The sequence below is a fragment of the Macrobrachium rosenbergii genome, chromosome 51, assembly GCF_040412425.1.
Source record: "Macrobrachium rosenbergii isolate ZJJX-2024 chromosome 51, ASM4041242v1, whole genome shotgun sequence".
Classification (NCBI taxonomy): domain Eukaryota; kingdom Metazoa; phylum Arthropoda; class Malacostraca; order Decapoda; family Palaemonidae; genus Macrobrachium; species Macrobrachium rosenbergii.
The window spans coordinates 37,032,283-37,051,495 of NC_089791.1; the positions used below are offsets into that span (position 1 = coordinate 37,032,283).

The following is a 19,213-nucleotide window of genomic DNA, read 5'->3' on the forward strand; positions in this document are numbered from 1 at the left end:
GACCTGAAGCATAAGCATGTTCAGGATGAAAACATAAAGAAATATTTGAACAAAATGAAGAATAAATTTTAAATGAATAACAACTACTGAAAACCTCAAAGTTACTCGTTCATGGCGAGGTTAATTAAAATAAGAATAATATAAACCTTGATAATCCAGCCGTATCATAATGAAGTAAATCATGGGTTATTCACGTTTAGAATATAGTGAATGGTTAAATTGTACCCAGGATATGTTCGTTGGGACTATCACTGAGTGAATAAGGAATTAAAATATGATATACATAAATAAATTGTGCAAATTTACATTTGTGTGTGTGTACAGACACACGGCAGACTCGCACACACTCAAGTTCCTCGCTTTCCTCACTTACAAAGGCGTAAAAATGAATAAAATTCCTTTTTCCATTGTTCCTCTACGATTTTCCATTTGAAGAAAATAACAAGTAAAAACTGCGCCGAAGTTCCTACCGCGGAATCGAGTTTTTGTACATCGTATAATCGAGGCCAACGAAAATAGAACTATCTTTCGGTGGTCTCGTTATAATGCTGTGTGAGCCGCGGCCCATGAAACTTTAACCACGGCCCGATGGTGGCATGTCCTATATCGTTGCCAGATGCACGATTATGGCTAAATTTAACCTTGAATAAAATAAAAACTACTGAGGCTAGGGGGCTGCAATTTGGTATGTTTGATGATTGGAGGGTGGATGATTTGCAGCCCTCTAGCCTCAGTAGTTTTTAACATCTGAGGGCGGACAGAAAAAGTGCAGACGGACAGACAAAACCATCTCAGCAGGTTTCTTTTACAGTAAAACGAGAATAAACGAAAACTAGCTCGTTTTAACGCTCACTGCGAGATGATTAAATGTTTTCAATTACTGACGCTGAACACAATTAATACACTGAACAGAAAGTCATTAAGGTTTTGCTCAAGTTTTCAGATTATCATAGCGGAAAAATTCTGTTCTGTGCTTTTTTCCCCTTCCCAATACAGAGAAAAGTTTGCTAATGAATGAAGTGCCATAAAAGCCACAATGCTGATTAATCTCTAGCTTCAGAGGGGACTCATATTTTCGTACACTCCTTAGTGACTGGCGCAGAATAACAACGTCCATTGTTTGTGTAACAGAGAGAGAGAGAGAGAGAGAGAGAGAGAGAGAGAGAGAGAGAGAGAGAGAGATGGACTGCAAATTCTGACAGAAGTCCTTGATAATGGAATGAAATTCTTTCCCTGTACCATTCCTTGTCTCGAAGAAGAGCCTTTGAATATCGTAATGAACTGACAACCAAAACTAAGAGAGTGAATGTTTAAAGCTTTTTATTCTTTTATGAACTTCTGCCAGGCAAGAATATTCATTGAAAGGGGATTACACCTTGATGCTATTGATGCAATTAACTTGAAACTTTAAAATCCAACATGTGTGCAACAATTACTGAAAAGCATTGAAGATCATTAACTTAATAATCGTGCAGCACCGTTCAAAAACCATCTTAAGTCGAAAAGGGATGTCTCATTCGACAACTTTATTTAACAATGGCAGTGGAAATCAATAATGCGTGATATATTCAAGGAGGAGGGGTGTACCGTAATTGGCTTGTCAGTTGGCATGGCACATGTGGCCGACAGTGCAATTTGCAAGGCTTTAACAGCGTTTCCAGTAGGTTGTTCCTCTCCCTTTTTTACCTATGCGTTTTTTTTTTTTGTTTTTCCTTCTCGCCTTTTATCTTTCTGTTCGTTTTCCCCTTACTCTGCCATTCGGGGGCAGGTGTACGAACATGCGGTACATTGTCTTGTAAACTTGCGCAAATATGGAAAGATTCATATTCCCATGCGCAAATTCGCATATAAGTACATACCAATAATGTGTGTAACTGGAAATACCATGAACGTAAAATAGATCACGAAAATTAAACTTTGTTTCAGTTCTCAACGCATCGTCGTTGCAAGTACGAATAATTCACAAATTCACGCAGAATTAAACCATATCTTTAATTTTCAATTGAAGATATGGTTTAATTGAAAATTAAAGATGCGATTCAATTGAAAATAGCAAGAAATAGCGTTCTTTCTTAAGTCTCGTAAGAATGACCCCGAATGATCAGTGGATATTACCTGCCTCCAAGTTCAGAAAATTCGTTTGATCATTATCGGATATAACGGAGTGATTTCTTTCATCTTCAAGGATCACCATTCTGGCTGACGGAGAACGCACTCCAATCCGTTTACGAGAGTCTTAACCCTTAATGATGAGCTCCCAAACGTCATCTCTGGTGGGCTCCACGTGATTTCTCGTCCTTTTTAATGACGTATAAACATCTTATTTTGAAATTAAGATTTCCTCCTATTTTTTCACTTGTCATTCTGTCTTGCTCGTATCAAAGACAGCTCACACACATTCTCTCTCTCTTTCTCTGTAAAACACCTTCCCATGTGTTAATTTCAATTTATATAATATATATATATATATATATATATATATATATATATATATATTGAATATATATATACATATATATATATATATATATGTGTGTGTATGTGTATATATATATATATATATATATATATATATATATATATATATATATATATATATATAAAAATATATATTATATATATTTATATATGTACATATAAATACATATTATTATATATATCATATATATATATATATATATATATATAAATATAAACATTAAGCTACAAATGTCGTTTTAATATCCAGTTCGCGCTGCTTCAGGAATATCACCGAAGGGGAATTATAAGAGATAAGTGATTTGGTGTCTAAATGACTAAAACACCCGACAGTATCCACCAACGATTTATTCTACGGGTGGTCTAGAACCATGACTGGAATCCGTTGGTGGGTACTGTCGGGAGTTCGAGTCGCTTAGGTATCAAATCACTTATCATTTATAATTCCCTTTCGGTGATGTTCCCAAGCAACACAAGTGAATAAATAAAACATTTAACAACATTTGCTATAAATGTCATGGTGATGTAAAAATTCACACACATATATATATACATATACATACATACATACATATATATATATATATATATATATATATATATATATATATATATATATATATATATATATGATTTGATTGTCGATGACATTCTAAATCATCTTAACATTAATTTGAAATTTATCATTATATTACCACATTACATGGGAAAATGAACAGAAACATTATGACAACTGAACAACCAAATTAACGCCACAATACCTTAAAGCCGTTTTTGTGTTTGAGCAATAGCTATCACGACTCGGAATGATAAGCAAGAAATCGTTTTTGATACCCTGAATCATCGCTAATTGCACTTGTGAGGACGGTCTTGTGAACAAACACTTGCCTGGCAACAAATTTGCTTATCAATGCAAGATTATCCTCGAACCTCCCCGTTCCATGAGCGTCTCGTGTCCATCTTCCCCACAAACTGTTACCTGTGAAGGTGAATCACCAAATGAATAGGACCACCGATTTCTATTCACCCGGCAAATGATTTGCTCTTCCGGGTTCCATAACAGTAACGCTGATTGCCCTCCAGGAATGGCGCCTCGAGGTCCGACTTTTCGAGTTGGTTTGCTCGATTCGTCGACGGCAAATAATTTCTTTTATTATTGTTATTATTATTATTATAAAAATTGCCTAACCAGACCGTGAACTTTCATGCGCTAGCATCCAAGTATGTGGACGGAGGGATTTGTTTTCAAATGCTGTTTGAGAAGTTCGATGATCTGGGTAGAAGAGACTGAGGGAAAGGGATGAATAGAGGGACTGGATACAACTGGGGGTTAAAGGTGCATTGCAAAGATATTCAATGTAATCCATAGTACCCGGCTGAAACTACACTCCAAGATACATACATACACACACACACTCACACACACACACACACATATATATATATAATATATTTACACACACACATATATATATACATATATATATATATATACACATACTGGTGATAAAATTAAGTATTTGGTTAAAATTTTTCATGTTATTCAGTATTATTTAATCCTTTAGTTATCCTTTATTAGATATTTTTATATTTTTATATGGGAACATAAAATGTAGATTTTGAAAAAAAAATCGAGCTAAAGTTTTTTTTAAACTATTCCTTTACACAATGAGTAAGTGCCTAATCTTTGCTCTATAAATATTTTTTACTCATATACTGAGAAATACTAGTAAACGTTTTAAATTGCCTTTTCACACGAATAGCGTTTATCAAGTGGCCGAGATGCATATTGCTCTCATAGTGAAAAGAAAAGAAACCAAGTTCTATGATTGATAACAATAACAATGTTAGCAGTAAAAGACCAAGTTAAAAAAAAATTAAAACTATCTTATCCTGAAATGAAGGAACCGTGTTCGGAGACCGCAAACCTCCGTCAGGGTTGGCGAACCTAACCTGCTCCCAAACCAAAAAAGGCCCCATATCCAGATACAGATCTCAAAAAATTAATAATAATAATAATAATAATAATAATAATAATAATAATAATAATAATAATAATAATTTTTCCAGCTGTATTCAAGTTTTTGTCAAAATCAAAACATAAATTCTAGGATAATCCTGCCATCAACCAGACAGAGACAAAAATAAAAATTCCCTATAAAACATAACCTTTTTGTGGAAGGGGATGAAAATATGAGACAGACATTTTTGTTGTATTCGGAAGCAGACACAATGTTGCTTAATTAAAGCTCCTATGAAACAAGAGCACTGCAATACAAAAGAAAAGAAAAAGGAAAAAAGCAGCGAGTAAACAGACTCCAATATATGAAGTACCCCAAAGTTTGAACTGGAGAGAACAAATATTTGTTTTAAGAATTTGACGCTTTGTAACCTGTTGCTGTTGACATTTACAGTGGCGCTTCGTGTGAAAGCTATTTTCCTCCTGTTAGTGTAAGGCTACGAGAATTGTTTTCTGTTTGCGTCTTTTCTTTCTCTATAAGCGTCCGTTGCTGTTATCGTTTTTGCGTGCTGGCTTATTGTACAAATATTTTAAATGCTTATAGGAGTAACTGAGGGTACGGCACAGATGGCAAACATAACCCCAAGTTCATTGCCATCGTAATGTGCCATTAATAGAAATCAGGAATTACACGTTCATCATCTACAATACCAGAGCCTTAAATGCATACAACTTTCTTTACCCCTTCCACCCTCTTTTCTAACCCCACACACTACTTTCACTGCAGTATCTAACGTTACGTGTACCTCTCTCATAATCAAACACCTTCCACAAATCTTCCCAGGCACACATAACTGTCATCCTATACTGAACTTTCTTATATCCTAAGTTGCCATAATCCCTTTCCAAGCCTCACACCTAATCTTCCCTTCATCATATATATAATTCTAAAGCTTCTACTTCGATTACAAACGTTTTGCCTCATAAGGACCTATAAAGCAGATTCTGGTCCTAAATTGCCATATATTCGAATCTCCTATTATTATTATTATTATGTAATAAAAATCCACAACTACATAGTAAATATATTACTATGTAATATTTTTCCTCTGTGTAATTTACATAGTAATATATTTACTAAATAATTGTAGATTTTTATTACACAGATTGTTTTTCACGAAACTGTGAATCTCTTAACAATCATTATTATTATTATCATCATTATTATTATTATTAATTTTATGCCTTTTATGCATAACATTAACACTTTGTTTTATATCAACGAAAAAACCCTACACCCGCACACCTACACATACACTCACATGCAATATCTATCTGTCTATCTACCGATCTATCTAGCTATTTATAGAACAGTGGTCTATATCATCGATCCTAAAAGTAGCGTGTAATCATATGAGTATATCTGATTTCCAGTTACCTGGAATAACGACATTTTCGCAAAAAAAGTGAAATCTCTGTAAGAAATGCGACAGAATGTTATCTGCACAAATCTGCTAATTTAACTCCAGCTTTTGAAGGGATCACAAAACTCAACACGTTTCTCAGTGACATGGAATTATCTGCATTAGTATCCGACGAGGAGAATTACAACGGTTAATGCTGATACCCTTTGACCTTATCTGATCAATCTCTTTTGGCTGAAATGTTCGAAAAAGCTCATTTCCTTTGAGATGACAGCTGGCTGGATAGTTTTGGGGAAATTCACAGTCCTTCAAAAGAAGGCATCGTGCTTACCCCATACAAATGGAAAAACAAGCACGTTAAAAGAAGAAGACATTACTGAAGTAGGATCATACGGAACCACTCGACAAGAGAACTTACCGATGAGATGAAATATTACGATAATAGCATAGAGACCAAGTTCATTGCCATTATTCGACATCTTCAGCGGACTTAGCTGAAATCCTCAGTCTCTGAATTCTGCACATCGATTATCGGCCATCATTAGCCTCTGACGGGGAACTATTAACGACTTTAAGGGGAAGCCTGAGCTATCTCTCACGGATTGAGGTACTCTATGGTCGTCGACGGATGCTGCTCCTCCTGACTGATGACTTCCGGGGTAATTTCTCACCATGATTTATATTCCTTCTGGGAACTTTAAAAAAATGTTACTTACACATTTTCCCTTTTTTGTCCGTCAAACTTTTTTTTGTTGGGGGGGGGGGAAATGTGCAAAGACTACTACTGTATATATCTCCCACAACTACACGTACACATTTCACACACACCTATTTATTTTCCTATCTATTTATCTATTTCATTATCTATCTATTTGTCTATTTCTCTAACATCCTCTCTCTCTCTCTAGATATATATATACACATTTATAAATATATATATAATATATATATATATATATATATATATATAATATATTAATATAGACATATGTATATATATGTATATACATAAATACATATATGTATTTATATGTGTATATATATATACATATATTATATATATATATATATAATATATATATATATATATATATATATATATATATATATATATATATATATATATATATATATATATATATATATATATATATATATATATATATATATATATATAAGTCCCTGAAGCATCTGTAGTTTGTGTCTTTGTGTGATAGATAAGTTTTCTAACATTATTGCCAACGCTGCAATTGACACTAATGTCTATTTTCACAATGGAGCCATTACACCAACGACAGATTAAAAATCATCACGAATAAATGAAACTGCTAAAACTGAACTGATTGTTTATTTCTCACGTTCTTTTATATTCATATCACAACAAAACCTAAATGAAATATCTCAGTGTTGTTTTTAAACGCATAAGTTGAAGAAAATGATCCTTACGAGGGCAGGTTTTCAGTACTTCAGGAATAATGAACATCTCTATTTCTCGAGTATTCATTAACGGTGTTTTTCCAGTTGTAAGAAAAGGAGTTTGGGGGCTAACCTGGCAAGGTCACATCAGTTCTTTTGTTGAGTTTGCTTATTTTACATACATACATTCATACATACATACATACATACATACATACATATACAGTGTGTATACATATATATAAATCTATCTCTCTCTCTCTCTCTCTCTCTCTCTCTCTCTATCTATATATATATATCTATATATATATATATATATATATATATATATAATATATATATACATATATATATACATAGTATATAAAAAATTGAAACTGTTTTCGAGTCCTACCCTTTTTGTACGAGTCATGTAGCTATCTTCCCAATATTTGTCAACATCATTCGCAACGTCATCGCTTCTTCTCACAGAATCGAAGTAAAGCTCATATCTTAGATATCGAAAGATCTCTAATTTTTTTCTTTACCATCTTTCTGATAAAACACGACATTTATCACTGTTACTTCTCCCTGACTAATACATTTAATTTTTCTGTCATTAGAGCTTTTCGTAAGTATTTTTATAGAATAGTAAGGACCAAAATGTATGTTTCTCTTCTATATTAAATGAGTTATATTTTCCAAAAGATACTGTGGCAAATATTTCAGCGGAACATAATTTCCCTTTTACAGTGACATAATACTCTAAAGTACGGGAACAACATATCTGAGCAACTTCGTACATTAGGAATCCTGAACATTCTTCCTATAAAGATTCACATTTTTTTTTTATACTTCCACTCAGACTTTCATACTAGCTACAAGTCCATACTCTACGTAACTTTGTTGCAGTTTACAAAGTTGGAACGAATGCAGCAGAGCTTGTGTGGAATGCTTCATATAAAATACGTTGTAAATATTAGCATTCATAAATAAGATGGCAGCAGAATCGTATTCGGAACTGTCTTCATGATTATCCGACTTAATGTTACGAGAATCTGCCATTATATGTCTGTTTGAGCTGGAAAGATATTTTCCACTCTTAGGTCGTGATTAGCAATTGGAAATGAACGGCAAGTCTTCATTATATAACAGGGAGAGAGAGAGAGAGAGAGAGATGCTGGTCACGGGTGAGAAGAATTTCAGTATTGTAAAAAAAAAAAAAATCTCAATTCATGCCTGATTTTTAATTTCGGGCCGTCGGAAATAACTTGAATATAAAAATGATCACCCGCAATAATGAAGTAGTATCATGAAAATAAGTGAGTTTCAAGTAGACTTCATGGGATAAAATGTAACAATTATTAATTAAAGAAAGAACGTATAGTAATGGTATTATGACAGAGAGAGAGAGAGAGAGAGAGAGAGAGAGAGAGAGAGAGAGAGAGAGAGAGAGAGAGAGATGCCTTAACCCTCTTTCAAAGGATGCTGGAGACAAGATAAGAAATGTTTATTTATTTTTTAGGATTAATTACAAACACACAAAACACATAAAAAGGGGAAAGGCATATATATACAGATAGAATATATATATATATATATATATATATATATATATATATATATATATATATATATATATATATATATATATATATATATATACATATACATACATACACGGAAACGTTCTCGCTCCATTTTCATACCAGATTCAATTGCAGGTCAGGACGAAAAGTTAAGCAAAACATTTAGCCTGGAATCTTAAGAAGTTTAAATCCTAAATGATATTCATTAATGTACAATAAATCTGCAATCAAATTATTTTGGTTATGTTCGTTCAAGAGGGTAGGTAAAACGTGAGTGATAACATAGGACATGCACATTCAAATTAGTTAGCGTACTTAACTATTATGATTATCTATTGATATATACTTAAAAATACCGCTTATGCAACATAGCTTTCTGATGCTCTAGCATCGATTAATATGAACTTTATTTTATAAGATTATGAATTACCGAATTTAGAAAAAACAGAAAAATGAAGGTTTTTTCTGTAGCTCAATTCTCATTCTGTATAAAGGTTTCTTTTTGCTTTTACTTTTGAGACAAAGAGAAGCCTTCTCAAACGTATCTCACCGATATAGAGAATCAATTTGTACCAACGGTTTTGTTTAAAAAAAAAAAATACCTCTCCTATTCAGGAGATTGGGTGAGCCCAAAGAACTTCCTTTGGCTAAGTGTGAAGTTCGAGGGGCATTCATGGAAATGCAGCAACTTCTGCCGACCTTTGTTTCTCAAATGCAAGAGTTTTAGACCCAGATACAAACTCGAAACTTTAGTTGGAGTCTTAGAAGACTTAGGGTAAATAAATCGGATGTCAAGGACGCCATATTCCAAGTATTCTATGAGGCTGCATCTGTGTTACATACAATATGCGCATTTGTGGAGAAGCGAGCGTATTTATACAGGCGCCTACGCAAACACAAACAAGTAAAAAATGCGCCGAAGTTTCTTCGGCACAATCGAGTTTTCTGTACAGCCGCTACAGCGTATAATCAAGGCCACCGAAAACAGATCTATCTTTCGGTGGTCTCTATATAATGCTGTATGAGCCGCGGCCCATGAAACTTTAACAACAGCCCGGTGGTGGCCTATCCTATATCGTTGCCAGAAGCACGATTATGGCTAACCTTAACCCTAAATAAAATAAAAACAACTGAGGCTAGAGGGCTGCAATTTGGTATGTTTGATGACTTGAGGTTGGATGATCAACATACCAATTTGCAGCCCTCCAGACTCAGTAGTTTTTAAGATCTGAGGGCGGACAGAAAAGTGCGGACAGAAAACAAGGCAGACGGACAGACAAAGCCGGCACAATAGTTTTCTTTTACAGAAAACTAAAACACACACAGATGCAAAAACAAACAAACACACACATGAACTTCTGGATAGTCGTTTCACTTAGAATGATGTCACGTATCTTATAACTCATGACTAATTATGAAATCAGAGGAAATCATGTGTATTTTCAAGGCCGTGAACTAAAACATATACCATCAGTTGCTATGAAAACAATCTAGGGGAAAGAGGAACGCAATGCTAAGGTCTTGAAGGGTCAACTATAAACGATGACCTGTAGTTTCCTGAAAAAGCCACGGAGATGGAAGATTAGCAGAAGTATTCAGCGAAGAATATATAATAACAATTAATAAAGGAAATCATGGAAAATATCTTTAATATTTATGAAGAAAGTTGGAAACTGAATTTGCTTCATGATACTGAAAGGAATATACAGTAAATAAGTTTCTCCCTCATATATATCTTAGATAGCAAAATTGGGTTAAATGATTCTAATAGAATTTTTTAAAGTTTTCCAAATTCTTTACTGCTGGATAAAGATAATGACTAATATTAACTTCTTTAAAGGCTACGTACGGTCAACAAAACATTGTGGGAATACGATGTAGCATACTATGTCACCTGAAGAATAGACTTAGATACATTAGGTTAACATTTTCATTCAGTAATTAATGGTTTAGTTCAGGCTAAGTGCAAGGGTTTAGTACAGACTGAAGAAGACTTACAGAAATAATGTAATTAAAAACTGAAATTTTCATAACAAAAACTGTTCTCTCGACAGGAGAATAATGTCATGGGGTCGTTAGAATTTCTACGTCAGTTTCTTGGCTTCTGCACAATACTTTGGAATTGAGTAATTTGGCTTCAAGGATAATTTCCACTTTATATGTAGTCTCCACACAGTACTTTGGAATCGAGTAATTTGGCTTCAAGGACAGTTTCCACTTTATATGTAATCTCTGCAGAGTACTTTGGAATTGAGTAATTTGGCTTCAGGGATAGCTTCCACTTTATACGTGATCTCTGCACAGTACTTTGGAATTGGCTACAAGGATTCCTTCCAATTTATATGTGATTCTGTCGTTAATCATTGCCTTAAGATTAGTGCCCGAATGCTGTGGTCATCACTGAAACTGTGGTCATCAATGAAACTTCGGTATCAAAACGTACTCTTGACCAATGCTGAAGCCATGCACAAGCCCCACTTCTACAACCGAACCAATAAATAACACCGGTAGTCCTCTCCTCATTTCAGATAGAGCTGTTTTCGGCTGATTTTCAGTTTAAACTACGCTGTTCCGGCTGACTGATGATAACTGGTAAGGCTCTGTTTGGTAATTACTTCCCTTTTTTCTTTCCCCTGTGCGTTGCTCGTTCTTGTCATCCTCCACACTCTTATCGTGATAACACTGGCTATTTTGCATGAAAAAACGTTATTCATTAGATGTTTTTAAATAGTCTTCTCGGTGTTTTTGCCACTGAAAGAGGTGTTAGTTGGTAAGCATCTCTCCACACTGTAAATAATGGTTCTCCTGACGAAGGAGGACGTGGCCAGGCCTCCTTCTGCAGCGATGACAGCATTCAGCTGTCGCATTCGACACGAGCACACACACACAATGATTGTCTGGAAATAATCTGGGCTGTTGTCCCAAAGGCTGGCAACAGACATAGCCCTTAGGACAGGAAGACAACCATTCTAATGGTGCCTCTCTGTAAGGAAGACGAGACAAAGCTTTTCAATGAATGTTTCGGTATTCGAAAGAAAGTCATCAAACAGCCTTTGGAAAAGAAAGGAAACGGTGAATGAGGCGCAATTGTTTTTGAGGTATAAAGGGCAGATAATTGCTTACACTATCAGCATGCATCATGGCTTATTACAAAAAATACTCAGAAATGATTGCAAAATATTTCCGTATTTTTCTGACAACTTAATAATAAAAAAATTTGTAAAGAATAGGAAGGAATATCTGGAATTTTCTTCTTCATTTAATGCAATAAGGGCTTTACTGCCGAAGGGGCAGATGGCGGTCAGCACATCTGAGACAAACGTTAATTTCATATCGCGTGGCGCAACTCTGTTTTATACCTCCAAATGACGGAGACTGAGGGGGAACTTTAATGGAATTTTGCCCTGGAGTTGAAAATTCTCGAGCTGACCCCCAGGAACTCCTGCGCTTGCTGTCCAGAGTCACGCACACGGAAAATGTTAATAAGCCCTTCCCCCGGAAGGAATTTTGTGAATTCAGGCTGGCTTCAAAGTCATCATTTTGAGCGTGGTTAACATTCTCATTATTGAGCTTTGGAATATAATTCTTACCCGGTAGGGGATAGTGCCGTCAGTGTACCTCATGCGGTGCAATGTAGGCTGCAACTGCTTTCATTCCTTTTACTGTACCTACCTTCATATTCTCTTTCTTCCATCTTACTGTCCACCCTCTCCTAACAATTGATGATTCATAGTGCAACTGCGAGGTTTTCCTCCTGTTACACCTTTCAGACTTTTGCTGTCAATTTCCGTTTCAGCGATGAATGACCTTATTTGGCCCAGTGCTTGGCATGTATGCCTAAAATCTATATATCAATCAATCAATATAATTCTTAAATATTTAAGCGGCAGGTTAGTTCCCCTTAATCTAATAGCATAATCATAAATTCTCACAGCAATGAAATATATTATTTTTTCTTATTTTTGCAACAGTCAGTAATTATTAACTGATAACATTGATCGGCCATACGAGATGTGAATAGGCAGTAAATAAATCTTTCATAAATCTAAATCTTAAATTCTCACAGCTAATGATAAATTTACCGAAAACGGGGGAGATTACGATGACCAAAAACAACGAGACCTTAGTGCGTCATTATTGCGAATTAAAAGCACAGCACAAAACAGTAGAAGCAGGTTTTGTTGCCATTACCCAGGATTCTGGCCTCTCCAAGTTGCAAGAAATCTCATTACAAGAAAGTCATTACAGTACAAAACGTTTCAAACTTCATGGTGGCCACGTTAAACGGCGGGAGTTTGCAGTAACTTTTTGGTTATTATGTTGAAGATCAAAATTAAAGTCACGTTCATGAAGGACATGATCTTCCGTCGTATTCTTGAGTCGGATATATTTGCAATAAATAAAATTTCTCTTATGTGTTCGTTCTTTATCATCGCATTATGTTCATTATTATTATATTATCTGTTCAAACAGTATGACACACATGATTTGCTTTAAGATGACACATACGTGCACAGCCTAGACTACATACGTACTTTATTTGCATACATATATAATACACACACACACAATATATATATATATATATATATATATATATATATATATACATACATACACACACGCATACACGTAGACACAAAAACACACACACTATGTATATATATACAGACATATATACATACATACATACATTAAGTGCTTGTGCCTGCGTATATGCGCGAGAGTATATGTACTGCATTCACTTCACGCGCAGACTTCTTTCCATGCATGTCGGCACTCTTACGTCGCAAGTGAACTTTAGCAGTTTTTTCTGATTTTTCTTTTCCGCCCGAGGTCAGATTCGATTCAATCTTTCGTCAGGGTCGGCTGCAGTATGATCGACTGAAGGTACTCGAGTTTATTTTTTAATTCCTTGTCTCTTTTTCCGAAGACTGATTTCCCTGATGTACTCCATATTCATGTCGCGTTCTTCTTTCCGAACTGGGGTTGCAGCTTGGCTAGTAATATCATGATATTGACATACCTGGCGCCATATAGAATTACGTTTCTTTACGATGCCAAGCAGCGCATTTACTCTCTATTTAATCTATATTTTTTTATTGATCTGATCTACAAGTGGGCAAATCAACGTTTCACTTTGTTAGTTATAACGCAGTTTGATTAACACATTGCCTAACGATACTTGTTATTCACTATTTTTTTTTCGTGTATAACACAACTAGTACAAGAAAAAGCTGTTCTATGTCAACGCAAAGTGTGAGAGTACTCAGTGGCACCTCTACTCTCTAATGCCTTGGTCTTCCACTTCATCAGGCACAACATTTCATTAACACCTTATTTGATCAAACTGCTCTCATAGGAGGTGCAATTTCCTTGAATAAGAATTCAGAGAGAGAGAGAGAGAGAGAGAGAGAGAGAGAGAGAGAGAGAGAGAGAGAGAGAGAGTATTTTTAACTGGTCAAAACGGAATGAATTCAATGAACATCTTGTTTTCGAATAGAAGCTACTCTTTCTAAAAATAGGATTTCAGAACCTTATCGTTACGGAAAAAGCCTTCATTAATGATACGCAATATATACAACTGAACCGAAATAAAAATTCCAAGCTAATTACAAGTTGTAATTGAAGCAAACGTTGTAAAAAGGCCAGTCTCTTTGATCGATTTATATCAAAGGGCTTGGAAAGTAGAAATTGTTAATTCAAAAAATGTTTTAACAACTTTATTAATTATGGGACGAATAATGAACATTTTTATGTTATAACTTTCATGATTTTATATTTGTCAATAGAAATGGTTTATATTATAAGAAAATGTGTTCTGTATGAGAGAATCTATTTCTGTTAAGAAATAAAGTGCCTCGTAATCACAGTACCCGTCCTCTCTTATTACAGAGTTTTCACTCAAGAATTAAGTATATACTGTTCTTGCCGATAGAAGTACTCATTACCACCCTGCCCACGAAAAAAAAAAAACTCTTGCGTTTGTTTTTTGTTACTACTAATGTTTTGTCGTCCTGAATTCAAAGCATGCCTCAGTTTAGCTAATCGTCATCATTTCCAACCTGATAAATAAAAACTGAATCTTAGCGGTAGTATTAGTTTTAGGGCGTCTGAGACAGAGTATAAAAAGAATACTATTTCGGGAGCTTTTTAAACAGGTAACAGTAATCTCGTATGATGATTTCCAGGAGGCATTTTCCAAATGAATAAAAACGTTAGGTGGAACAACATTGGTTCTTGTCATTAATAGTATTACCTCGCTGACAAAAAATTTTTTCTGCAAAACGTTTATACTTAAGGGCTTTAATCTACTGAAAAGGACGCCGATTAGATAAATTCACTGTAGACTTATTTTACGAGAATTCTTTGGGGATCGCAAATTAAATTTTCGGCTAGAACGAAGGCGGCTTTATTTTAAGGTCTCTCAAAACACAAGGAAATTCAACTGAAGAAATAGTCAAATTGTCTGGGTGATTGATCATTGCCTTCAAAACTTAAAAAAAAAAAAAAAAAAACAAATTTTATCATCACTGAGCACGTGAAAGGTACCAACTCATCCATTTCGTCGAGAAGCCATCGTTCAGCCAGATGACAGCAGCTTCCTTCCATACTTTCAAGCGTCCGAATTCTCTGAATTCGTCTTTTGACATGTTCTGCCCTCAGGCTGCTGACAATTATTCGCCGTTTGGTGTATTTCGCCTTCACACTACCATCAAGTTACATCACTTCTTGGTATTACGGATGTTGCGAAAAGGTAACTCGAAATGGAGCTGTGGGACTTAATTTCTGATTCACTATATACTCGTTTTTGAAAATTTCTATTTATTTCTTTATTTTGTGTTTGAGACTGTTCAAGCGCAAGTGATTTCATTTGCATAGTCACTTTGTTTTGTTGATGTTTTGTAAGACAACGGTTTCATGTCGACGTCAAAAGTGATTAGTTAGAAAATGGTGTTGGAACATTGAAAAACACCTCTTCAAATAACAACGTATTCTGGGAATATTACCGTTACATAGTGGATTTTTCTGCAACAAGAGATACATCATTTGCATTATATCTTGAAATCAAAGCATCAATATGACTCCCGTTTGTGGACATTCACATTGGTTTCTTATGTTTGTTTGCCTAAAAAGTGCGCTACACAACATAAATTGAAGCTATAACAATGTGTTTAATCGTTATGAAATATCCCAAACACAATGCACATCAACTATGACACTGGATACGTGACAAATTCGATCTTAGGAAAAGTAAAATTTGACGAATATCGCGTCTGGTCTTTTTATTTTGCTTTTAAGAGCGTTGGTGATGGGTGTATATCAAAGGGATGGAATTTATTTTTAGATTCTTTTAGCTTATACCAGCCTTTTGCGCTTTAAATACCTGACTGCCAGTTCTTTATTCTTATGATTATTGCTTATACCGGTTTCGGGAGGAGCCCATGTAAACAGAGAGGGAAAGATGGAAATAATTAAACAAGTTTCTATTATGAGAAAGGACAGAAAGACAAAAGAGGCGGTGGAGTAGGTGTCAACCATTCAATTAATTTTCTAAAAAAAACTGGAAAATGAACGCAATATGAAGTGGGATGATTGCTAATAAAGAATGTAAGACAAGGCTGATAATTAGAACACAGAATGCAAGTCAGATTCAATACTCGTAATGAGCCGATGAAAGGATTCTGCCGGAGAGAATAAATAAAGACTCGCAAACTCTGGAAGAACTGGCAATTCAAACCAGGTTTCCTTTCAGCCTTCATTAGGCCATGAAAGGTAAGACATGTTCTTTGTGTTGACATATGTTGGGTTCTGATTATATAAAGCTTGCGCAGACAAGAAATGATCCGGAAAGAGGCTTTTCATAACGAGTGGGGCGGAAACATATTAAATGTAATTTTATAGGTCGACTTATATTCATCACTTACAACAAATTTCTTGAGTGTAGGAGGGCCATAATTCGACATGAGAGGAGTGTTTCATTATCCAAGTGGTGGAGTGTAGTATTTTTCTTCGAAATGAAAGAATTTGCATTTGTAAATAATTTTTGAAATTTGCCGTAAACGACTCAGAATTCCGCTGTTTACGTATTTCGATAATGACCGATTTGCTAGTTAGCTTTCTTCATGACACAGTTAGATATTAGTGAATGATCAAGTAAAAGATGCGCCGAAGTTTCTTCGGCGCAATCGAGTTTTCTGTACAGCTGCTACAGCGTATAATCAAGGTCACCGAAAATACATCAATCTATCGGTGGTCTCGGTAAAATGCTATATGAGTCGCGGTTCATGAAACTTTAACCACGGCCCGGTGGTGGCCTATCCTATATCGTTGCCAGAAGCATGATCATGGCTAACTTTAATCTTAAATAAAATAAAAAGTATTTAGATTAGAGGCCTGCAATTTGGTATGTTTGATGATTGTAAATGGATGATCAACATACCATTTTACAGCCATCTAGTCTCAGTAGTTTTTAAGATCTGAGGGCGGACAGAAAAAAGTGCGGACGGCAGACAAAGCCGGCAAATAGTTTTCTTTTACAGAAAACTAAAAAGGAATAGTATCACATTTAGAAGTGAAGCTTATTCAAACCAGTGGTTTAATCATATAATGAATCTTTTTATTAAAAAATCTAGCGAATTGAATTGAACTGAATATAGAATTTGGGCCAAAGGCCAAGCACTGGGACCTATGAGGTCATTCAGCGCTGAAACGGAAATTGACAGTTAGAAGGTTTGAAAGGCGTAACGGGAGGAAAACGTGGCAGTTGAAGCACTAAGAATCAATTGTTAGGAGAGGCTGGAAAGTAAGATGGAAGAAAGAGAATATGAAAAGGGTAGCAGCTAGGGGCCGAAGGCACGCTGCAAAGAACCTTATGTAATGCCTACAGTGCACCGCATGAGATGCACTGACGGCACTAGCCCCCCTACGTGAAATAAATTTATCGCTTCCGGATTTGTCATTTTTTTTATCCCTTCTGAATGTTTTTTTTTTTTACTATCTCCTCAGCAAAACGTTTCAGCAGATATAAATAATTAAATGTGCTAGTCTTCATGTGCCCTTGCATGTGTCTGTCAAAACGATATGGGCACTAATCATAATTATTTATAACAAAATTTCACTCCGATTCTCCATTCTTACACGTGCCACAGAAGTGCAAGCTGACCAGGGGAAGAAACCTATAGATTTTGGAGTCGAAAGGTAAAGGTCCGAGGTCAAAGTCGCCAAAGTTGTGGGCACCGTCTGAAGAGTATAATTACATTCTTCATTCTCATGCATCTACAGAGATGCTGTGTAGCCAGAGGAAGAATCGTATTAATTCTGGGGCCACAAAGTCAAAGATAAAGGTCAAAATATAATGTTGTTGACACTATACAAATGTTCTACCCATTTGACTTCCAAGTCTCATACAAGTCTAATACATGTTACAGAGATGTTGTGTGGCTAGAGAAAGAATTGTATGAAAATATCTAATACTAAATTTAGGATAATAATATTCTTTGCTAAGAGTATGCAATACTTTATAGTTGCTGGGTTGATACTTTTCTTGTTGTAAAAACAATATTAAGTAAGTCGTAATAACAAATATATTAACAATAGGCTCAGTGAAAGTGTTATTAATTACAATAGGATCAGTGTAAGTTTCCTCGATTATTTTCAACAAACTATGTTCAGATATGGTGAATATATTTTGTTGAAAATAATCAAGAACACTTTCACCGAGCATATTGTTAATATAGTTCTTATCATCAATTACTTATAAATAAGCTTTTTTTTTTACAACGACAAAAGCATCAACAAAGGAACTATAGTGTATTACATATTCTTAGCAAAGAACATTATTATCTTAACCTGACCTTTAAATTTTCCAGTGTAATTCTGATATGGAGCCTGAGTTCCGTTTCTGACGAGAAGAGGGGAAACTTTGGCAGCAAACTTTGGCTGCAAAGTTTCCCTTTCCTTACGAGCTGTTCATGGCTTGGTTACTTGGCTCTATTAACGATAAATCAAAAATATTACGATAAAGGTTTATAATTTAGCTTTTACGAGGCAATGAGTCATCTGGTTTACGCTCTGGTAATATTTTTTATGGCTATAAATAATATGGACAATACGTATGCAAAGAAATTTTGCCCATTGTTTATCGATATCTAATACATATTTCTATTTCTAAAACTTGCAGTTACACGGTTAAGAAGTAATTATATATACACACATATATAGTAATATACATACACGTATATGTATTTATGTGTGTATATATGTGTATATATATACAGTATGTATATATACTTGTACAAAATAAAATGTATATATATATATATATATATATATATATATATATATATATATATATATATATATAT

The 19,213-nt window shown here is 34.8% G+C and overlaps 1 long non-coding RNA gene across 4 annotated transcripts in view; it reads right to left on the reverse strand.

The window, feature by feature from the left end:
- LOC136833318 (uncharacterized) overlaps nucleotides 1-19,213 on the reverse strand; it is a 436,806-nt gene that overhangs the window by 179,603 nt on the left and 237,990 nt on the right. The window lies entirely within an intron of this gene.